This window comes from Ambystoma mexicanum, chromosome 2p (genome assembly GCF_040938575.1).
Source record: "Ambystoma mexicanum isolate Mex_15411 chromosome 2p, UKY_AmexF1_1, whole genome shotgun sequence".
Taxonomy (NCBI): Eukaryota; Metazoa; Chordata; class Amphibia; order Caudata; family Ambystomatidae; genus Ambystoma; species Ambystoma mexicanum.
In genome coordinates this window covers 2,635,568-2,660,555 of record NC_090923.1, presented here as the reverse complement: position 1 = coordinate 2,660,555, position 24,988 = coordinate 2,635,568, and positions in this window count along the sequence as shown.

Sequence of the window (24,988 nt, the reverse complement as noted above, 5' to 3'; positions counted from 1 at the left end):
AGGAAACGTGACCTTGCAGAGGGGAACCAGGAAATGGAAATATGACCTTGCAGAGGGGAACCAGGCAGGAAACAGAAACATGACCTTGCAGAGGGGAACCAGGAAATGGAAATATGACCTGGCAGAGGAGAACCAGGAAACGGAAATATGACCTTGCAGAGGGAACCAGGAACCGGAAATATGACCTTGCAGAGGGGAACCAGGAAACGGAAATATGACCTGGCAGAGGAGAACCAGGAAACGGAAAAATGGCCTTGCAGAGGGGAACCAGGAAACGTGACCTTGCAGAGGGAACCAGGAAACGTGACCTTGCAGAGGGGAACCAGGAAACGGAAATATGACCTGGCAGAGGGGAACCAGGAAACGGAAATATGACCTTGCAGAGGGAACCAGGAACCAGAAATATGACCTGGCAGAGGAGAACCAGGAAACGGAAACATGCCCTTGCAGAGGGGGACCAGGAAACGTGACCTTGCAGAGGGGAACCAGGAAACAGAAACATGACCTTGCAGAGGGGAACCAGGAAACGTGACCTTGCAGAGGGGAACCAGGAAACGGAAATATGACCTGGCAGAGGAGAACCAGGAACCGGAAATATGACCTTGCAGAGGGGGACCAGGAAATGTGACCTTGCAGAGGGGAACCAGGAAACGGAAACATGACCTTGCAGAGGGGGACCAGGAAACGTGACCTTGCAGAGGGGAACCAGGAAACGGAAATATGACCTGGCAGAGGAGAACCAGGAAACGGAAAAATGACCTTGCAGAGGGGAACCAGGAAACGTGACCTTGCAGAGGGAACCAGGAAACGTGACCTTGCAGAGGGGAACCAGGAAACGGAAATATGACCTTGCAGATGGGAATCAGGCAGGAAACTGAAACATGACCTTGCAGAGGGGAACCAGGAAACGGAAACATGACCTTGCAGAGGGGAACCAGGAAACAGAAACATGACCTTGCAGAGGGGACCCAGGAAACGGAAACATGACTTTGCAGAGGGGAACCAGGAAACGGAAACATGCCCTTGCAGAGGGGGACCAGGAAACGGAAATATGACCTTGCAGAGGGGAACCAGGAAACAGAAACATGACCTTGCAGAGGGGAACCAGGAAACGTGACCTTGCAGAGGGGAACCAGGAAACGGAAATATGACCTGGCAGAGGAGAACCAGGAAACAGAAACATGACCTTGCAGAGGGGAACCAGGAAACGGAAATATTACCTTGCAGAGGGAACCAGGAACCGGAAATATGACCTGGCAGAGGAGAACCAGGAAACGGAAACATGACCTTGCAGAGGGGAACCAGGAAACGGAAATATTACCTTGCAGAGGGAACCAGGAACCGGAAATATGACCTGGCAGAGGAGAACCAGGAAACGGAAACATGCCCTTGCAGAGGGGGACCAGGAAACGTGACCTTGCAGAGGGGAACCAGGAAAAGGAAATATGACCTTGCAGATGGGAACCAGGCAGGAAACTGAAACATGACCTTGCAGAGGGGAAGCAGGAAACAGAAACATGACCTTGCAGAGGGGACCCAGGAAACGGAAACATGACTTTGCAGAGGGGAACCAGGAAACGGAAACATGCCCTTGCAGAGGGGGACCAGGAAACGGAAATATGACCTTGCAGAGGGAACCAGGAAACGTGACCTTGCAGAGGGGAACCAGGAAACGGAAATATGACCTTGCAGAGGGAACCAGGAACCGGAAATATGACCTGGCAGAGGAGAACCAGGAACCGGAAATATGACCTTGCAGAGGGGGACCAGGAAACGTGACCTTGCAGAGGGGAACCAGGAAACGTGACCTTGCAGAGGGAACCAGGAAACGTGACCTTGCAGAGGGGAACCAGGAAACGGAAATATGACCTTGCAGAGGGGGACCAGGAAACGTGACCTTGCAGAGGGGAACCAGGAAACGGAAACATGACCTTGCAGAGGGGGACCAGGAAACGTGACCTTGCAGAGGGGAACCAGGAAACGGAAATATGACCTTGCAGAGGGAACCAGGAACCGGAAATATGACCTGGCAGAGGAGAACCAGGAAACGGAAACATGCCCTTGCAGAGGGGGACCAGGAAACGTGACCTTGCAGAGGGGAACCAGGAAACAGAAACATGACCTTGCAGAGGGGAACCAGGAAACGTGACCTTGCAGAGGGGAACCAGGAAACGGAAATATGACCTGGCAGAGGAGAACCAGGAACCGGAAATATGACCTTGCAGAGGGGGACCAGGAAATGTGACCTTGCAGAGGGGAACCAGGAAACGGAAACATGACCTTGCAGAGGGGGACCAGGAAACGTGACCTTGCAGAGGGGAACCAGGAAACGGAAATATGACCTGGCAGAGGAGAACCAGGAAACGGAAAAATGACCTTGCAGAGGGGAACCAGGAAACGTGACCTTGCAGAGGGAACCAGGAAACGTGACCTTGCAGAGGGGAACCAGGAAACGGAAATATGACCTTGCAGATGGGAATCAGGCAGGAAACTGAAACATGACCTTGCAGAGGGGAACCAGGAAACGGAAACATGACCTTGCAGAGGGGAACCAGGAAACAGAAACATGACCTTGCAGAGGGGACCCAGGAAACGGAAACATGACTTTGCAGAGGGGAACCAGGAAACGGAAACATGCCCTTGCAGAGGGGGACCAGGAAACGGAAATATGACCTTGCAGAGGGGAACCAGGAAACAGAAACATGACCTTGCAGAGGGGAACCAGGAAACGTGACCTTGCAGAGGGGAACCAGGAAACGGAAATATGACCTGGCAGAGGAGAACCAGGAAACGGAAACATGACCTTGCAGAGGGGAACCAGGAAACGGAAATATTACCTTGCAGAGGGAACCAGGAACCGGAAATATGACCTGGCAGAGGAGAACCAGGAAACGGAAACATGACCTTGCAGAGGGGAACCAGGAAACGGAAATATTACCTTGCAGAGGGAACCAGGAACCGGAAATATGACCTGGCAGAGGAGAACCAGGAAACGGAAACATGCCCTTGCAGAGGGGGACCAGGAAATATGACCTTGCAGAGGGGAACCAGGCAGGAAACAGAAACATGACCTTGCAGAGGGGAACCAGGAAACGTGACCTTACAGAGGGGAACCAGGAAATGGAAATATGACCTGGCAGAGGAGAACCAGGAAACGGAAATATGACCTTGCAGAGGGAACCAGGAACCGGAAATATGACCTTGCAGAGGGGAACCAGGAAACGGAAATATGACCTGGCAGAGGAGAACCAGGAAACGGAAAAATGACCTTGCAGAGGGGAACCAGGAAACGTGACCTTGCAGAGGGAACCAGGAAACGTGACCTTGCAGAGGGGAACCAGGAAACGGAAATATGACCTGGCAGAGGGGAACCAGGAAACGGAAATATGACCTTGCAGAGGGAACCAGGAACCGGAAATATGACCTGGCAGAGGAGAACCAGGAAACGGAAACATGCCCTTGCAGAGGGGGACCAGGAAACGTGACCTTGCAGAGGGGAACCAGGAAACAGAAACATGACCTTGCAGAGGGGAACCAGGAAACGTGACCTTGCAGAGGGGAACCAGGAAACGGAAATATGACCTGGCAGAGGAGAACCAGGAACCGGAAATATGACCTTGCAGAGGGGGACCAGGAAATGTGACCTTGCAGAGGGGAACCAGGAAACGGAAACATGACCTTGCAGAGGGGGACCAGGAAACGTGACCTTGCAGAGGGGAACCAGGAAACGGAAATATGACCTGGCAGAGGAGAACCAGGAAACGGAAAAATGACCTTGCAGAGGGGAACCAGGAAACGTGACCTTGCAGAGGGAACCAGGAAACGTGACCTTGCAGAGGGGAACCAGGAAACGGAAATATGACCTTGCAGATGGGAATCAGGCAGGAAACTGAAACATGACCTTGCAGAGGGGAACCAGGAAACGGAAACATGACCTTGCAGAGGGGAACCAGGAAACAGAAACATGACCTTGCAGAGGGGACCCAGGAAACGGAAACATGACTTTGCAGAGGGGAACCAGGAAACGGAAACATGCCCTTGCAGAGGGGGACCAGGAAACGGAAATATGACCTTGCAGAGGGGAACCAGGAAACAGAAACATGACCTTGCAGAGGGGAACCAGGAAACGTGACCTTGCAGAGGGGAACCAGGAAACGGAAATATGACCTGGCAGAGGAGAACCAGGAAACGGAAACATGACCTTGCAGAGGGGAACCAGGAAACGGAAATATTACCTTGCAGAGGGAACCAGGAACCGGAAATATGACCTGGCAGAGGAGAACCAGGAAACGGAAACATGCCCTTGCAGAGGGGGACCAGGAAACGTGACCTTGCAGAGGGGAACCAGGAAAAGGAAATATGACCTTGCAGATGGGAACCAGGCAGGAAACTGAAACATGACCTTGCAGAGGGGAAGCAGGAAACAGAAACATGACCTTGCAGAGGGGACCCAGGAAACGGAAACATGACTTTGCAGAGGGGAACCAGGAAACGGAAACATGCCCTTGCAGAGGGGGACCAGGAAACGGAAATATGACCTTGCAGAGGGAACCAGGAAACGTGACCTTGCAGAGGGGAACCAGGAAACGGAAACATGACCTTGCAGAGGGGAACCAGGAAACGGAAACATGACCTTGCAGATGGGAACCAGGCAGGAAACGGAAACATGACCTTGCAGAGGGGAACCAGGAAACGGAAGTATGACCTTGCAGAACCAGGAAACGGAAACATGACCTTGCAGAGGGGAACCAGGAAACAGAAACATGACCTTGCAGAGGGCAATCAGGAAACGGAAACATGACCTTGCAGAGGGGAACCAGGAAACGGAAACATGACCTTGCAGATGGGAACCAGGCAGGAAACGGAAACATGACCTTGCAGAGGGGAACCAGGAAACGGAAGTATGACCTTGCAGAACCATGAAACGGAAACATGACCTTGCAGAGGGGAACCAGGAAACGGAAGTATGACCTTGCATAGGGGACTCAGGAAACGGAAACATGACCTTGCAGATGGGAACCAGGCAGGAAACGTAAACATGACCTTGCAGAGGGGAACCAGGAAACAGAAACATGACCTTGCAGAGGGGAACCAGGAAACGGAAGTATGACCTTGCAGAGGGGAACCAGGAAACGGAAGTATGACCTTGCAGAACCATGAAACGGAAACATGACCTTGCAGAGGGGAACCAGGAAACGGAAGTATGACCTTGCATAGGGGACTCAGGAAACGGAAACATGACCTTGCAGATGGGAACCAGGCAGGAAACGGAAACATGACCTTGCAGAGGGGACTCAGGAAACGGAAACATGACCTTGCAGATGGGAACCAGGCAGGAAACGGAAACATGACCTTGCAGAGGGGAACCAGGAAATGGAAACATGACCTTACAGAGGGGAACCAGGAAACGTAAGTATGACCTTGCAGATGGGAACCAGGCAGGAAACGGAAACATGACCTTGCAGAGGGGAACCAGGAAACGGACACATGACCTTGCAGAGGGGAACCAGGAAACGGAAACATGACCTTGCAGATGGGAACCAGGCAGGAAACGGAAACATGACCTTGCAGAGGGGAACCAGGAAACGGAAGTATGACCTTGCAGAACCAGGAAACGGAAACATGACCTTGCAGAGGGGAACCAGGAAACAGAAACATGACCTTGCAGAGGGGAATCAGGAAACGGAAACATGACCTTGCAGAGGGGAACCAGGAAACGGAAACATGACCTTGCAGATGGGAACCAGGTAGGAAACGGAAACATGACCTTGCAGAGGGGAACCAGGAAACGGAAGTATGACCTTGCAGAACCATGAAACGGAAACATGACCTTGCAGAGGGGAACCAGGAAACGGAAGTATGACCTTGCATAGGGGACTCAGGAAACGGAAACATGACCTTGCAGATGGGAACCAGGCAGGAAACGTAAACATGACCTTGCAGAGGGGAACCGGGAAACGGAAACATGACCTTGCAAAGGGGAACCAGGAAACGGAAGTATGACCTTGCAGAGGGGAACCAGGAAACGGAAGTATGACCTTGCAGAACCATGAAACGGAAACATGACCTTGCAGAGGGGAACCAGGAAACGGAAGTATGACCTTGCATAGGGGACTCAGGAAACGGAAACATGACCTTGCAGATGGGAACCAGGCAGGAAACGGAAACATGACCTTGCAGAGGGGACTCAGGAAACGGAAACATGACCTTGCAGATGGGAACCAGGCAGGAAACGGAAACATGACCTTGCAGAGGGGAACCAGGAAACGGAAACATGACCTTACAGAGGGGAACCAGGAAACGTAAGTATGACCTTGCAGATGGGAACCAGGCAGGAAACGGAAACATGACCTTGCAGAGGGGAACCAGGAAACGGAAACATGACCTTGCAGAGGGGAACCAGGAAACGGAAACATGACCTTACAGAGGGGAACCAGGAAACGGAAACATGACCTTGCAGAGGGGAACCAGGAAACGGAAACATGACCTTGCAGAGGGGGACCAGGAAACGGAAATATGACCTTGCAGAGGGGAACCAGGAAACGGAAACATGACCTTGCAGAGGGGGACCAGGAAACGGAAACATGACCTTGCAGAGGGGGACCAGGAAACGGAAATATGACCGTAAGGGAGTGTGTATAAATTATTAAGAATAATCCCTCTACACAGCACTACCCACAGAATCTGCCCTTCCAACTTCCCAACAGGTCGCGAGAGGCCTTCCAGAAATTGCCCTCTCTGGCATCACGGCCACGCGCTGCGGTGACGCACAGAGGGGCGAGCTTAAGGTGCACGAGGGAGTGGGGGAGACAGAACCGCTAGTACCGCTCAAAGGTAGAGTGAGGGGGTGCAGAGTGGAGAAATTCACCCCTAACACCGCCCCGCACGTGAGCTCAGGGGCACTCGAGGTCTCTTCTGATGCAAAAAACCCCCCACAAATGCGGAACTTACCCGAGAATCCCGTGTCCCCAGCGAATGCAGGTTCGCGCGGGGCATTCTGGGTAGGCGCATATCCTCCCCTCTCGCTGATTGATGTCTCACGGAGGCAAGACTGGAATATACTTAAGCCTTAAGGTTCGGGTGCGAGGCTGCGAGGCATTGGCATCGCATTTGCTCTGTACAAGGAGTTAAATAGTTATAGAAGGGGCTGTAAAGTCGCTCAAGAGGAATATCTTCATTTTCACAAATCCTTAGAGGGCAAATATCGGCCATAAATGACCAGAAGCTTTGGGAGCCGTGTGGTCTCTCGTGGGGACACCTGCAGGTGATAGGTGGAACTGCAGTGGTTCTGTTTCCTCCGTGGTGAAGGCCCTGTCATCTTACAGGGTCTTGGGATTTATTCTTCCGCCATCGCAGGACTGCATGAGCTGCAGCTATTGCTGTTAGTGTTGGAGTAGTATGCTCTAAGCAATGACTGGCTGGGAAGTTAAAGCAACCCCCCAATAATCCACTAGAAAGATGCGGCCCCCCAATTCCCTCAGGCCATTATTCCAATGAAGAGATCTTTAAGTGTGACGATAAATCAATGGTGGCCATCATCTCAAGGAAGCTTTGCAACAAATGCGTGCATTGGCTTTGCTAATGCTTGTGCACCATTGATACCAGGGGAACCAGGAAACAGAAACATGACCTGGCAGAGGGAACCAGGAAACGTGACCTTGCAGAGGGGAACCAGGAAACGGAAATATGACCTGGCAGAGGAGAACCAGGAAACGGAAACATGACCTTGCAGAGGGGGACCAGGAAACGGAAATATGACCTTGCAGAGGGAACCAGGAACCGGAAATATGACCTGGCAGAGGGGAACCAGGAAACGTGACCTTGCAGAGGGGAACCAGGAAACGGAAATATGACCTGGCAGAGGAGAACCAGGAAACGGAAACATGACCTTGCAGAGGGGAACCAGGAAACGGAAATATGACCTCGCAGAGGGGGACCAGGAAACGTGACCTTGCAGAGGGGAACCAGGAAACGTGACCTTGCAGAGGGAACCAGAAAACGTGACCTTGCAGAGGGGAACCAGGAAACGGAAATATGACCTTGCAGAGGGGGACCAGGAAACGTGACCTTGCAGAGGGGAACCAGGAAACAGAAACATGACCTTGCAGAGGGGAACCAGGAAACGGAAACATGACCTTGCAGAGGGGAACCAGGAAACGTGACCTTGCAGAGGGGAACCAGGAAATGGAAATATGACCTTGCAGAGGGGAACCAGGCAGGAAACAGAAACATGACCTTGCAGAGGGGAACCAGGAAATGGAAATATGACCTGGCAGAGGAGAACCAGGAAACGGAAATATGACCTTGCAGAGGGAACCAGGAACCGGAAATATGACCTTGCAGAGGGGAACCAGGAAACGGAAATATGACCTGGCAGAGGAGAACCAGGAAACGGAAAAATGGCCTTGCAGAGGGGAACCAGGAAACGTGACCTTGCAGAGGGAACCAGGAAACGTGACCTTGCAGAGGGGAACCAGGAAACGGAAATATGACCTGGCAGAGGGGAACCAGGAAACGGAAATATGACCTTGCAGAGGGAACCAGGAACCAGAAATATGACCTGGCAGAGGAGAACCAGGAAACGGAAACATGCCCTTGCAGAGGGGGACCAGGAAACGTGACCTTGCAGAGGGGAACCAGGAAACAGAAACATGACCTTGCAGAGGGGAACCAGGAAACGTGACCTTGCAGAGGGGAACCAGGAAACGGAAATATGACCTGGCAGAGGAGAACCAGGAACCGGAAATATGACCTTGCAGAGGGGGACCAGGAAATGTGACCTTGCAGAGGGGAACCAGGAAACGGAAACATGACCTTGCAGAGGGGGACCAGGAAACGTGACCTTGCAGAGGGGAACCAGGAAACGGAAATATGACCTGGCAGAGGAGAACCAGGAAACGGAAAAATGACCTTGCAGAGGGGAACCAGGAAACGTGACCTTGCAGAGGGAACCAGGAAACGTGACCTTGCAGAGGGGAACCAGGAAACGGAAATATGACCTTGCAGATGGGAATCAGGCAGGAAACTGAAACATGACCTTGCAGAGGGGAACCAGGAAACGGAAACATGACCTTGCAGAGGGGAACCAGGAAACAGAAACATGACCTTGCAGAGGGGACCCAGGAAACGGAAACATGACTTTGCAGAGGGGAACCAGGAAACGGAAACATGCCCTTGCAGAGGGGGACCAGGAAACGGAAATATGACCTTGCAGAGGGGAACCAGGAAACAGAAACATGACCTTGCAGAGGGGAACCAGGAAACGTGACCTTGCAGAGGGGAACCAGGAAACGGAAATATGACCTGGCAGAGGAGAACCAGGAAACAGAAACATGACCTTGCAGAGGGGAACCAGGAAACGGAAATATTACCTTGCAGAGGGAACCAGGAACCGGAAATATGACCTGGCAGAGGAGAACCAGGAAACGGAAACATGACCTTGCAGAGGGGAACCAGGAAACGGAAATATTACCTTGCAGAGGGAACCAGGAACCGGAAATATGACCTGGCAGAGGAGAACCAGGAAACGGAAACATGCCCTTGCAGAGGGGGACCAGGAAACGTGACCTTGCAGAGGGGAACCAGGAAAAGGAAATATGACCTTGCAGATGGGAACCAGGCAGGAAACTGAAACATGACCTTGCAGAGGGGAAGCAGGAAACAGAAACATGACCTTGCAGAGGGGACCCAGGAAACGGAAACATGACTTTGCAGAGGGGAACCAGGAAACGGAAACATGCCCTTGCAGAGGGGGACCAGGAAACGGAAATATGACCTTGCAGAGGGAACCAGGAAACGTGACCTTGCAGAGGGGAACCAGGAAACGGAAATATGACCTTGCAGAGGGAACCAGGAACCGGAAATATGACCTGGCAGAGGAGAACCAGGAACCGGAAATATGACCTTGCAGAGGGGGACCAGGAAACGTGACCTTGCAGAGGGGAACCAGGAAACGTGACCTTGCAGAGGGAACCAGGAAACGTGACCTTGCAGAGGGGAACCAGGAAACGGAAATATGACCTTGCAGAGGGGGACCAGGAAACGTGACCTTGCAGAGGGGAACCAGGAAACGGAAACATGACCTTGCAGAGGGGGACCAGGAAACGTGACCTTGCAGAGGGGAACCAGGAAACGGAAATATGACCTTGCAGAGGGAACCAGGAACCGGAAATATGACCTGGCAGAGGAGAACCAGGAAACGGAAACATGCCCTTGCAGAGGGGGACCAGGAAACGTGACCTTGCAGAGGGGAACCAGGAAACAGAAACATGACCTTGCAGAGGGGAACCAGGAAACGTGACCTTGCAGAGGGGAACCAGGAAACGGAAATATGACCTGGCAGAGGAGAACCAGGAACCGGAAATATGACCTTGCAGAGGGGGACCAGGAAATGTGACCTTGCAGAGGGGAACCAGGAAACGGAAACATGACCTTGCAGAGGGGGACCAGGAAACGTGACCTTGCAGAGGGGAACCAGGAAACGGAAATATGACCTGGCAGAGGAGAACCAGGAAACGGAAAAATGACCTTGCAGAGGGGAACCAGGAAACGTGACCTTGCAGAGGGAACCAGGAAACGTGACCTTGCAGAGGGGAACCAGGAAACGGAAATATGACCTTGCAGATGGGAATCAGGCAGGAAACTGAAACATGACCTTGCAGAGGGGAACCAGGAAACGGAAACATGACCTTGCAGAGGGGAACCAGGAAACAGAAACATGACCTTGCAGAGGGGACCCAGGAAACGGAAACATGACTTTGCAGAGGGGAACCAGGAAACGGAAACATGCCCTTGCAGAGGGGGACCAGGAAACGGAAATATGACCTTGCAGAGGGGAACCAGGAAACAGAAACATGACCTTGCAGAGGGGAACCAGGAAACGTGACCTTGCAGAGGGGAACCAGGAAACGGAAATATGACCTGGCAGAGGAGAACCAGGAAACGGAAACATGACCTTGCAGAGGGGAACCAGGAAACGGAAATATTACCTTGCAGAGGGAACCAGGAACCGGAAATATGACCTGGCAGAGGAGAACCAGGAAACGGAAACATGACCTTGCAGAGGGGAACCAGGAAACGGAAATATTACCTTGCAGAGGGAACCAGGAACCGGAAATATGACCTGGCAGAGGAGAACCAGGAAACGGAAACATGCCCTTGCAGAGGGGGACCAGGAAACGTGACCTTGCAGAGGGGAACCAGGAAAAGGAAATATGACCTTGCAGATGGGAACCAGGCAGGAAACTGAAACATGACCTTGCAGAGGGGAAGCAGGAAACAGAAACATGACCTTGCAGAGGGGACCCAGGAAACGGAAACATGACTTTGCAGAGGGGAACCAGGAAACGGAAACATGCCCTTGCAGAGGGGGACCAGGAAACGGAAATATGACCTTGCAGAGGGAACCAGGAAACGTGACCTTGCAGAGGGGAACCAGGAAACGGAAATATGACCTTGCAGAGGGAACCAGGAACCGGAAATATGACCTGGCAGAGGAGAACCAGGAACCGGAAATATGACCTTGCAGAGGGGGGACCAGGAAACGTGACCTTGCAGAGGGGAACCAGGAAACGTGACCTTGCAGAGGGAACCAGGAAACGTGACCTTGCAGAGGGGAACCAGGAAACGGAAATATGACCTTGCAGAGGGGGACCAGGAAACGTGACCTTGTAGAGGGGAACCAGGAAACGGAAACATGACCTTGCAGAGGGGGACCAGGAAACGTGACCTTGCAGAGGGGAACCAGGAAACGGAAATATGACCTTGCAGAGGGAACCAGGAACCGGAAATATGACCTGGCAGAGGAGAACCAGGAAACGGAAACATGCCCTTGCAGAGGGGGACCAGGAAACGTGACCTTGCAGAGGGGAACCAGGAAACGGAAATATGACCTTGCAGATGGGAACCAGGCAGGAAACTGAAACATGACCTTGCAGAGGGGAACCAGGAAACGGAAACATGACCTTGCAGAGGGGAACCAGGAAACAGAAACATGACCTCGCAGAGGGGAAGCAGGAAACAGAAACATGACCTTGCAGAGGGGACCCAGGAAACGGAAACATGACTTTGCAGAGGGGAACCAGGAAACGGAAACATGCCCTTGCAGAGGGGGACCAGGAAACGGAAATATGACCTTGCAGAGGGGAACCAGGAAACAGAAACATGACCTTGCAGAGGGGAACCAGGAAACGTGACCTTGCAGAGGGGAACCAGGAAACGCAAATATGACCTGGCAGAGGAGAACCAGGAAACGGAAACATGACCTTGCAGAGGGGGACCAGGAAACGTGACCTTGCAGAGGAGAACCAGGAAACGGAAACATGACCTTGCAGAGGGGGACCAGGAAACGTGACCTTGCAGAGGGGAACCAGGAAACGGAAACATGACCTTGCAGAGGGGAACCAGGAAACGGAAATATTACCTTGCAGAGGGAACCAGGAACCGGAAATATGACCTGGCAGAGGAGAACCAGGAAACGGAAACATGCCCTTGCAGAGGGGGACCAGGAAACGTGACCTTGCAGAGGGGAACCAGGAAAAGGAAATATGACCTTGCAGATGGGAACCAGGCAGGAAACTGAAACATGACCTTGCAGAGGGGAAGCAGGAAACAGAAACATGACCTTGCAGAGGGGACCCAGGAAACGGAAACATGACTTTGCAGAGGGGAACCAGGAAACGGAAACATGCCCTTGCAGAGGGGGACCAGGAAACGGAAATATGACCTTGCAGAGGGAACCAGGAAACGTGACCTTGCAGAGGGGAACCAGGAAACGGAAATATGACCTTGCAGAGGGAACCAGGAACCGGAAATATGACCTGGCAGAGGAGAACCAGAACCGGAAATATGACCTTGCAGAGGGGGACCAGGAAACGTGACCTTGCAGAGGGGAACCAGGAAACGTGACCTTGCAGAGGGAACCAGGAAACGTGACCTTGCAGAGGGGAACCAGGAAACGGAAATATGACCTTGCAGAGTGGGACCAGGAAACGTGACCTTGCAGAGGGGAACCAGGAAACAGAAACATGACCTTGCAGAGGGGAACCAGGAAATGGAAACATGACCTTGCAGAGGGGAACCAGGAAACTTGACCTTGCAGAGGGGAACCAGGAAATGGAAATATGACCTTGCAGAGGGGAACCAGGCAGGAAACAGAAACATGACCTTGCAGAGGGGAACCAGGAAACGTGACCTTGCAGAGGGGAACCAGGAAATGGAAATATGACCTGGCAGAGGAGAACCAGGAAACGGAAATATGACCTTGCAGAGGGAACCAGGAACCGGAAATATGACCTTGCAGAGGGGAACCAGGAAACGGAAATATGACCTGGCAGAGGAGAACCAGGAAACGGAAAAATGACCTTGCAGAGGGGAACCAGGAAACGTGACCTTGCAGAGGGAACCAGGAAACGTGACCTTGCAGAGGGGAACCAGGAAACGGAAATATGACCTGGCAGAGGGGAACCAGGAAACGGAAATATGACCTTGCAGAGGGAACCAGGAACCGGAAATATGAACTGGCAGAGGAGAACCAGGAAACGGAAACATGCCCTTGCAGAGGGGGACCAGGAAACGTGACCTTGCAGAGGGGAACCAGGAAACAGAAACATGACCTTGCAGAGGGGAACCAGGAAACGTGACCTTGCAGAGGGGAACCAGGAACGGGAAATATGACCTGGCAGAGGAGAACCAGGAACCGGAAATATGACCTTGCAGAGGGGGACCAGGAAATGTGACCTTGCAGAGGGGAACCAGGAAACGGAAACATGACCTTGCAGAGGGGGACCAGGAAACGTGACCTTGCAGAGGGGAACCAGGAAATGGAAATATGACCTTGAAGAGGGAACCAGGAACCGGAAATATGACCTGGCAGAGGAGAACCAGGAAACGGAAACATGCCCTTGCAGAGGGGGACCAGGAAACGTGACCTTGCAGAGGGGAACCAGGAAACGGAAATATGACCTTGCAGATGGGAACCAGGCAGGAAACTGAAACATGACCTTGCAGAGGGGAACCAGGAAACGGAAACATGACCTTGCAGAGGGGAACCAGGAAACAGAAACATGACCTCGCAGAGGGGAAGCAGGAAACAGAAACATGACCTTGCAGAGGGGACCCAGGAAACGGAAACATGACTTTGCAGAGGGGAACCAGGAAACGGAAACATGCCCTTGCAGAGGGGGACCAGGAAACGGAAATATGACCTTGCAGAGGGGAACCAGGAAACAGAAACATGACCTTGCAGAGGGGAACCAGGAAACGTGACCTTGCAGAGGGGAACCAGGAAACGGAAATATGACCTGGCAGAGGAGAACCAGGAAACGGAAACATGACCTTGCAGAGGAGGACCAGGAAACGTGACCTTGCAGAGGGGAACCAGGAAACGGAAACATGACCTTGCAGAGGGGGACCAGGAAACGTGACCTTGCAGAGGGGAACCAGGAAACGGAAACATGACCTTGCAGAGGGGAACCAGGAAACGGAAATATTACCTTGCAGAGGGAACCAGGAACCGGAAATATGACCTTGCAGAGGGAACCAGGAACCGGAAATATGACCTCGCAGAGGGGAACCAGAAAACAGAAACATGACCTTGCAGAGGGGACCCAGGAAACGGAAACATGACTTTGCAGAGGGGAACCAGTAAACGGAAACATGACCTTGCATAGGGGAACCAGTAAACGGGGGTCAATCACCAGGGAAGCCTGGAAACGGAAATATGACATCACATGGAGTAAATCACCAGGAAACAGAAAATGACCTCACAGGAGGTCAATCGCCAGGGGAACCAGTAAACGGAAATATGACCTCACAGGGGTCAATCAACCGGGGAACAAGGAAACAGAAATATCACCTAACAGGGGGTTCTAGTGTGGGGGCCTGCTAGCAGCATCCAGCAGGCCCCCATGGTGCTATGGGCATCGGCACCATTGCAGCCCAGTGACCCTGGGGGGTTGGGCCCTACAATGGACATCCAGCAGGCCATAGAGTGCTATGGGCATCAGCACCTTTGAGGCCCAGTGCCTCTGGGGGTTGAAGCCTGCTATGGACATCCAGCAGGCCCATGGTGCCATGGCATTGGCACCATTGAGGCCCAGTGCCTCTGGGGCTTGGGGCCTGCTATGGACATCCAGCAGCCCATAAAGTGCTATGGGGATCAGCACCAGTGAAGCCCAGTGCCACTGGGGGTTGGGGCCTGCTATGGACATCCAGCAGGCCATAGGGTGCTATGGGGATCGGCACCAGTGAGGCCCAGTGCCTCTGGGGGTTGAAGCCTGCTATGGACATCCAGCAGGCCCCAGGGTGCTATAGGGATCAGCACCAGTGAGGCCCAGTGCCTCTGGGGGTTGAAGCCTGCTATGGACATCCAGCAGGCCCATGGTGCCATGGCATTGGCACCATTGAGGCTCTGTGCCTCTGGGGTTTGGGGCCTGCTATGGCCATCCAGCAGCCCATATGGTGCTATGGGGATCAGCACCAGTGTGGCCCAGTGCCACTGGGGGTTGGGGCCTGCTATGGACATCAAGCAGGCCCCAGGGTGCTACAGACAACAGCACCAGTGAGGCCCAGTACCTCTGGGGGTTGGGGCCTGCTATGGCCATCCAGCAGCCCATATGGTGCTATGGGGATCAGCACCAGTGAAGCCCAGTGCCTCTGGGGGTTGAAGCCTGCTATGGACATCCAGCAGGCCCATTGTGCCATGGCATTGGCACCATTGAGGCCCAGTGCCTCTGGGGTTTGGGGCCTGCTATGGACATCCAGCAGCCCATATGGTGCTATGGGGATCAGCACCAGTGAGGCCCAGTGCCACTGGGGGTTGGGGCCTGCTATGGACATCCAGCAGGCCATATGGTGCTATGGGGATCAGCACCAGTGAGGCCCAGTGCCTCTGGGGGTTGGGGCCTGCTATGGACATCCATCAGGCCCCAGGGTGCTATGGGGCATCAGCACCACCTGGAGTGGGTGCAGGGCAAGCCATGCCCACGATCATACGGACCTCTGCCACCGTAATGGCACAAGGGTCCCACTGCTTATGGCCTGCAGGCCTGTGCTCATACGGTGTGGGCCTGCAGGCCTAATGAATAAGAGACGGACTCAGTCGTTCCTCTTTGGGAGTCTGCAGCCGTTCTGGTGCACGGGTGTTAAAAGGGCAATACACATACGATGGACACATTCCCTTAAAGGGGTCACACACCACAGGGGTCAATCACCAGTGGGATCAGGAAACGGAAATATCACCTCACAGGGGGTTAGTCAGTGCCGCCTCCCCTCTCCCCCAGAATGCTCACAGAATCTGCCCTTTCAACGATCTATGAGGTCGCCGAAAAGACCGTCCACAACTGTTCTACTTGAGAATGTGTGATGGCTGAGAGAGGAAGAGCCTGAGTGCTCTTTGGGAGGAGAGTGAGAATGGGGACGAGGAGACAGGAAGAGAAGCAGGTGGAGTGAATAACCAAACTGGGCAAATTAAAAATAATCTGTGTCCTCGGCGACGGGACATGGATTAACAAATCTCAGGGAACTCGGTGACCAAAAATGAACATTAAAAAACTCGAGTCAACAGTTCAAATGATAACAATTACAGGATCCTAGGCAACCACAGAGTGAAATGATAACAATGACAGGATCCTAGGCAACCACAGAGTGAAATGATAACAATGACAGGATCCTAGGCACCACAGAGTGAAATGATAACAATGACAGGATCCTAGGCACCACAGAGTGAAATGATAACAATGACAGGATCCTAGGCACCACAGAGTGAAATGATAACAATGACAGGATCCTAGGCACCACAGAGTGAAATGATAACAATGACAGGATCCTAGGCACCACAGAGTGAAATGATAACAATGACAGGATCCTAGGCACCACAGAGTGAAATGATAACTATCTATTTATTTATTTATTTTAATTTATAATGTGCCGGTAGCCCGCAGGCCTCGGGGCGCAGAAATATGGACACATTTACAACTGGACAGTGCTTATGAAGACGGGACAGACAAACAAGTGAGCAGGGGGCCTAAAAGGTAGGTTCGACAAAGCGATTATTTAAAACAGAGGGTCTTCACTTGCTTGCGGAAACTCAAATAGTTGGTTTCCAATCGAGTAAGAGTGGGGAGATTGTTCCAAATGCCAGCTGCCAGTATAGGGAAGGATCTGCCAAGACCACATTAGTATTTGTATTTGTAGTTGTTTATTTATAACACGCAGACCATCAGGCCCGGGGGCATCAGGGCGCAATTTGTACAGGGTTGCAAGAAAAGAACATACAGGCAGATAGATTACAATAAAAGTATACCAATACAACATAATAACAATCTTAATAATTACAAATATTACACATGGTACAGTGTCCCTAGGCTCCGCAGAGGAAGTATCCCTGAGGTAGTTGGGAAGGTAGCAGACCGGAAATCATGCTGGGGAACAGGCGGGCTGAGTAAGTAGGACAGATGTCTAACACAACTATTGCTGGTCAAAGAGCCAAGATTTGGTTTTATTCTTGAAGGTGTTGAAGGAGTCTTCAGCTCTGATGGCAGCGGGGAGGGTGTTCCAAAGTTTGGAGGCTAGGACAGGGAAGCTAGTGCCTCCCGCTTTTTGGAGCTTAAACCTAGGGATAGTAAGGCAGTGAGTCAGAGTAATTCTTAGTGGACGGGCAGTGGAGTGGCGCGAAAGCCGACTGCAGAGATAGATCGGAGCCTTGTTGGTTAGGCATTTGTGCGTGAGGGCAAGCGTTTTTAGGGAAACTCTCTGCTTCATGGGTAACCACTTTAGGCTAGTTCTGGCTTCTGAGATGTGGTGGTTACGAGGGATGTTCAGGGCCGCTCGAGTTGCATTGTTCTGGGTGGTTTGGAGTTTGGACAGGTTTTCTTGGCTGGTGCCTAAGTATAGAGCACTGCAGTAATCTATTTTTGCCATGATAAGTGTTCTCGCTAGTGTGACGCTATTGTGGGTGGTGAGGAATGGTCTGCAGGCTGAAATGAGTTTGCACGTGTAGGCGGAGGTGGACCTGACTGCATTAGTTTGTCTTGACAAGGATAAGGTGGAAGCCAGGTAAAAGCCTAGTGTTTTAGTGTCTTTCGAGACTTGTATGGAGTTGCCGTCTATGATGACTGACTGATAGGATGGCTCAAGTTTGCTCAGGCGTTGTGATGTACCCAGGATAAGTAGCTCCGTCTTATCGTCGTTCAGACTTAGCTGGTGCTGGGCCATCCAGGCTTGGATGACCAAGTAGACGTCATTGAGGGCCTTGGTGTCAGCAAGATAATCACCAGAGATGGGAATGAGTATCTGGGTGTCGTCTGCATAGTTGGTGTAGGAGACACCCAGATAATCAAGCACATCAAAGAGTGGTTTTGTAAAGATATTGTAAAGAGTAGGTGACACGCAAGAACCCTGAGGAACACCGCAATGAATAGGGGAGGGATCTGCGGCAGCGGAAGGTGCAAAGACCCTCATAGATCTGTTGCTCAGGAAGGATTTGATCCAGGCCGCTGCGGAGGGAGAGAAGTTGGCAGCAGAGTGGAGGTGCCTGCAAAGGATCTGGTGGTTAACCAAATCAAATGCGGCGGAAAGGTCGAGGAGTAATAGCATTGCTAATTTGCCCTTGTCCTTCAGGACTTCGAACTGGGTTTTTAGGTCTAATAGAGCCGTTTCGGTCCCATGTCTGGGCCGAAATCCGGATTGTCGTAGACCTAACAGATTCAAGGTAGTTTTGGATCTGCAGGTAAGCTGCACGGTCCAGTATCTTCAGCAGAAATGGTACTGTAGTAATAGGTCGGAAGTTCGTGGGTATGCTTGGGTCAAGGGAAGGTTTTTTTAGTAGCGGGATCACCCAGGCGTCTTTAAGGTTGTCCGGGACAATACCTGTTTCAAAGGATGAGTTAATGAAGGCTGTAATGAATGGGGCTAAGTCATGGGCGGAGTCCTTAATGATGGGGGCTAGGCACGGGTCACCTTGGCAGTTGGATGGTTTCATCCTGAGGATGATGTTTTCTACTTCGGTGACAGTGAGCGGTGCGAAGGTGAAAGGTTTGATGTTGGCAGAGTTGGAGAGGGTGGGCCTAGTAGGGGAGAGTGAGCGGCTGTCACGCCTCAGGCAGTCCTGCTTTTCTTTTATTTTAGATTGGAGCATAGAGATTTTGTTTAGGAGGGCTGCTTGAATGTTAGCACACCATTTGCTGTCTTTCGTGCAAGGGACTGGCGGGGAGACTGGGGTTTCGAGCTCTTTTAGGACTCTAAAGAGTTCCTTGGAATTAGAGTCGGCTTGCATGATACGATTATTAAGCGATTCTTTTTTAGGAATGATGATGGCATCTTTATAAGTGAGGGAGGCGAGGAGGAAGCCGTCTTTATGCTCATCAGATGGGTGGCTTTTCCAACGGTTTTCCGCGCAGCGTTTGGCTTTGTGGAGGATTCTTAGCTGTGGAGTGAACCATGAGTTGAGATGTGCTCGTGGTTTAGCCTTCCTAGGTTTGATTGGTGCTATAGTGTCAATAGCCGTGAGCATCGTTTGGTTGTAGATGTCTGCTAGGGAGGTGGGATCAGAGCAGGCATTGGTCGCTGCATTAAGAGAGGGGAGTAACAGTGGGAGGAGTTGTTCTCTTGTTATATTTTTTTTATTGCGGGTGGGGAGGGCTGGGGCTATGGTTGTTGGGGCTCGCGGGGTAGCTTCAATGTTAAATGTTATGATGTGATGGTCAGACCATAAGCATGGGGAGTTGTTGAGGATCTGGATGTTGCAGTTGGAGCCGGCTAACCAATCGATGGTCCTGCCTTTGATATGGGTCGGTTCTTGTAAGTACAAGGTGAGGCCAAGGTCAGTAAGAGCAGACTCCAGGTCAGTTGCTACAGGATCCTCAGGGTCGCCGCGACCAAGATTGAAGTCACCTAAGATTATTGTTTGGGAGTTGTTTTTTGTTTTGTCAAGAAGAAGAGTGGAAATTTCACTGACAAAGGTGGGTGCCGGCCCTGGGGGCCTGTAGATAAGGTGAAGGGTGGCCGTTTGGTTAGGTGTTAGTAGTAATTTGATTGTCAGCAGTTCAGCTGATTCAAGTTTGGAGTCGGATACCACTCTTAGGTCAAGGGAGTTTTTATGGATGAATGCCACGCCGCCACCTCTAGTATGGGCAGAGGAGCGGTCACAACGTGTGATGCTATACTCATGCGGTAAGGCCAAGGATAGAGAAGGGCCAGAGGCGGCATGTAGCCAGGTTTCGGATATGGCAATGAAGTCAAGGTCGGCAGTGGTGATAAGGTCGGCTATGTCAAGAGCGTGTGCTGTGAGAGATCTAGCATTGATGAGGGCACCCTTCAACACAGGCAATTTAACCCCTGTGGTCTTAGTTTTGCAAGTGGCGGTGGGCGAAGGCGGGCTCAGTGGTGTGCGTGGGGCTTGCTTAGTGGTGTTGGTGCGGGAAGGCCGAATGCGGAATCTGGTGCCTAGTCTCTTGTTCCTGAGAGTGAGGGTACAAGGTTGGTTAGGAGTTGGTTTCGTGGCAAAGTGTTTGAGCCAGAGAGCTGGGTCATTAAGGTGTTGGTTAATCTGGTTGCAGGGGTGGTGAGCGTCAACGGTAGTTGCTGAAGGACTCGTTGAGGGTGTCAAAGTCATGGTGGGTGACGCTGGGTCACGTAGGTAAGGGCAGGCCAGGTTATTAACCTCAAAGGTAGGAGTGGTTGACTTGGGTGGTTGAGTGAATAGGGCGAGGTGTGTGGTTAGGAGGTAGTGCAGTAGAAGGCGCACGCTGACGTGCATGATGGTGGTGCTGGCTGCCAGAATAGGTTCCCTATTTTGAGTTTATGCGGAGCAACTGTAATTTTACCGAGGTGGGTAGATCTAAGTGTTCTGCCGGGCACATAGGAATGAATCCTGGATTTCAAGTAAGCTGGGGCTTTTCCATGGATACATTTATGCACGATGGTTAAGGCCTTGAAATGGACCCTATCCTCCATTTTCAACCAGTAGCTCTCTTCTGGAGTCACTGATGTGCTTTGATTTGGTTTTTTGCTTCACAATCCTTACCGCGTTATTCTGGACAACCTGATGGCTGTGTATGCATTTCTTAGATGCACCCAGGATCAGGGCATTGCCATAGTCCAAACGGGACAGTATGGTGGCTCTGGCAATGGTGGCACTGTTTTCCTCTGATATATATGGCCGGATGGATTTCAGTAGCCTGAGGTGATAAGCACAGTTTTTTTTTTAATATATTGTGCTTGCGTGTTTGTCCCCAATGAGGCTTCAAGCATCCTACCCAGGGTTTTAACTTTACTTATGACCTGAATCTGTGTATCTTTTATTTTAAAGGATTTATACGAGGTGGATAGTTTGGCTGTGACTGAAGGAGATCCGAAGATCATAAGCTCGGTTTTTTGTCCATTCAGGCACATCCAATTGGAGTCCATCCAAAGTTCCACGTTATTGTAGACCAAGGTGAGCTGGTCACTATCTTTCTGATAGTCGCCACTTAGCTCGATCACCAGCTGCGTATCGTCAGCGTAGTTGGTAAAGAACGCATTGATGTAATCAAGGACGAGGCATAGGTATCTCAAGTAGATGTTAAAGAGTAGCGGTGACATGCTTGCGCCTTGAGGAGCTCCACAAATGATTTCCTTTTCCATGGAGATCTTGTCGCCCCAATGGACCTTAGATATCCTCTCTTTTAGGAATGACATAATCCAGCCGATGGCTTCTTCAGAGCAATTAGCTGTTTTCTTTAGAGCGGACTGAAGTAAGTTATGGTCCAATAGATCAAACGCCGCGCTTAGGTCGAGGAGAATGAGGAGACCTGCCTTTCCTTTATCGATAATGTAAGCATCTTGGACTGTAAATCAAGCATTGCCGACTCCGTGCTGTGGGCTGTTGAGGATGTAGTGAATTGGTGGACTCTACATGTGCCTGTAGCTGGCTGGTGGCGATCCTGTCCATGATTTTCCATATAAAATTAGTTTGTGATGGGTCTCAGGTTATTGGGGTCTCTTTGATTGAGGTTCGGTTTCTTGACCAATGGTGTAACTGTAACTTTTTTTATGGCCTTAGGTACATCCTGATCTCTGAAAGATGCATTGACAATTTTGGTTAACATTGGTGCGAAAATGTCCGTATTGTCCAAGATTATTTTAGGAGGGAGAATGTTCTCCGCACAGGAGGTAGGTTTCATGGAGGTAAGGGTTTTAGTCATGTCTTCCACTGTGATTTCTGAAAACTTGAACGTTTCCGAGGGTGTCGGGGTGGTCTCCGGGGGCATAGTCATTGATGTGGTTTTATTCATTAGTGAGTTTAGGATAGTGTCTCTTGCTTTCGAGATTTTATTGAAGAAGGCGATCTGAGTGGCCTCACATTTTTCTTGTGTAGGTGAGAATGGTGGTGTAATAGCAATTGGTTTTTCCACACAGATTTTAGAATGTTAAAAAGTTTACTAGTGGAATTAGCAGCTGCTTTGATTTGGTCGCTATAATAGTTTTTCTTGGCTTCTAGTATCATACGTTTGTATTTGGATTCACTTTCTTTCCAGGAAGCTTTATCAGCTGGTTATTGATTTTTTCGCCAGCTATTTTCTCTGTTTCTTTTAACCTTTTTTTGATCTGTAAGTTCGCTAGTGAACCATGGTGTTTGTTTTTTAAGTGGTCTAGAAGGTTTTGTTTGAAGAGGTGCTGCGAGATGTATTGCTTTGTCAAGGTGGCTTAGTAAGTTAGACAATAATGTCTCGCATAAATCCATTTGCCCTTGACTAGCTTCCGCGTTGGAAAGGCATTGCAGAGGTAAGTCCCTGTCTGTTTTTATAGTTTCGATATGTCATAGGCATGGGGTGGTTGGGAATTTTGGGCTTGGGGTAAGGCAAGGAGATGTAAAAAGTTATACTAATGGTGATCTGACCATATGCATGGTTCTGTCACAAAGTCTCCAGTTACCAGATTGTTAGTGATAACCCAGTCTAGCATGTGACCATAAGCCATTGTGGGATGTTGGTTGTTGATCCTAAAGTCAATGTTGCTCAGCAAACTTTGTAAGTTGATAGCTTCTTTGTCCCCAAGATCATCATGCCAACGATTGAAGTCCCCTACGACTATGGTGGCTGTATGAGGTCCTTTAAGCATGTTAAGTTGGTGCGTAATGTGCTCATTAAACTCTGGGATGGAGGAAGGGGGCCTATAGAGGACAATCAGATTAAGGCTACTGTTGGCTGTGGGAAGGTGTTTTAGATGCAAGATCTTACTACCTGGGCATGCAATATCCGTGAGGAACATGTGAATTGAGTCCCTTGCGATAACTGCAACACCACCCCCATAGCCTTCCTGTCTGTTGGAGTAGAAAATGGAATAGCCCTCCAGGACCGCAATGTCACAATTAGGACCTATCGGGTCCTTAAGCCAGGTTTCGGTTATGCAAAACACATCTATTTGTTCCTCTATGATCCTGTCTTGTACGCATTGCGCGTGTTTATTAAGGGAACGGGTGTTCAGAAGGCATAGTTTAAGGTCATGCCTGGAGTTGGGTTGGCAAGCTGTGCCATTCTGTGATTGAGTGCTCTGTTTTTCATTCTTCATTCTAGGAACTCTTTTAATTGCCAGGCTTTCCCTAAGTGGAGAAATGTCCGGTTTGGGACAGGTCAGTGCCATGGCAACTGCTTATTCTACTTTGTATAAGCATTGGATATTATGGAGGTTGGAAATTAACTTTTCTACCGGGAGTAACCCCATTTTACCTTATATGAACGAGATGAGCTTGAAGAGAGGAAATTCGGGCAACGTTTCCTGCACCAAGCGCCGTGGGTGGCGAGGACCGGCGCAGTCGGCTTGCCCCTGAAAGCACCTGACGTATCTAGATGTATGCACCAGGTGCTCTTGGGAACTGTAGTTCCTAATGGCCAAGGCAGACAGGTGAACCTAATGCGAGTGCTTGCTCGCTGCAGTAAACAAAGAAAGCTATTTAGAACACACACACATGTGCTAGGTACTCCGCCTGGAGGAGCAACAGATGTGACAAAGATAGCAAAAGAAATATCAAATGCACGTACCTCACGTAGCTTTACCCCTGTATATTTCAATGGCAATGACAAGCAGCAGATGCCAGAAGGGTTAATAAGGGGAGGTTGGCGGTACCGACGCAGACCGGCTTGCCCCTGAAAGCGCCTGACGTATCTAGATGTATGCACCAGGTGCTCTTGGGAACTGTAGTTCCAAATGGCCAAGGCAGACAGGTTAACCTAATGCGAGTGCTTGCTCACTGCAGTAAACAAAGAAAGCTATTTAGAACACACACATGTGCTAGGTACTTCGCCTGGAGGAGCAACAGATGTGACAAAAAACAATGACAGGATCCTAGGCACCACAGAGTGAAATGATAACAATGACAGGATCCTAGGCACCACAGAGTGAAATGATAACAATGACAGGATCCTAGGCACCGCAGAGTGAAATGATAACAATGACAGGATCCTAGGCAACCATAGAGTGAAATGATAACAATGACAGGATCCTAGGCACCACAGAGTGAAATGATAACAATGACAGGATCCTAGGCACCGCAGAGTGAAATGATAACAATGACAGGATCCTAGGCACCGCAGAGTGAAATGATAACAATGACAGGATCCTAGGCAACCACAGAGTGAAATGATAACAATGACAGGATCCTAGGCAACCACAGAGTGAAATGATAACAATGACAGGATCCTTGGCAACCACAGAGTGAAATGATGACAGGATCCTAGGCACCTCAGAGTGAAATGCTAACAATGACAGGATCCTAGGCACCGCAGAGTGAAATGATAACAATGACAGGATCCTAGGCACCACAGAGTGAAATGATAACAATTACAGGATCCTAGGCAACCACAGAGTGAAATGATAACAATGACAGGATCCTAGGCAACCACAGAGTGAAATGATAACAATGACAGGATCCTAGGCACCACAGAGTGAAATGATAACAATGACTGGATCCTAGGCACCGCAGAGTGAAATAACAATTACAGGATCCTAGGCA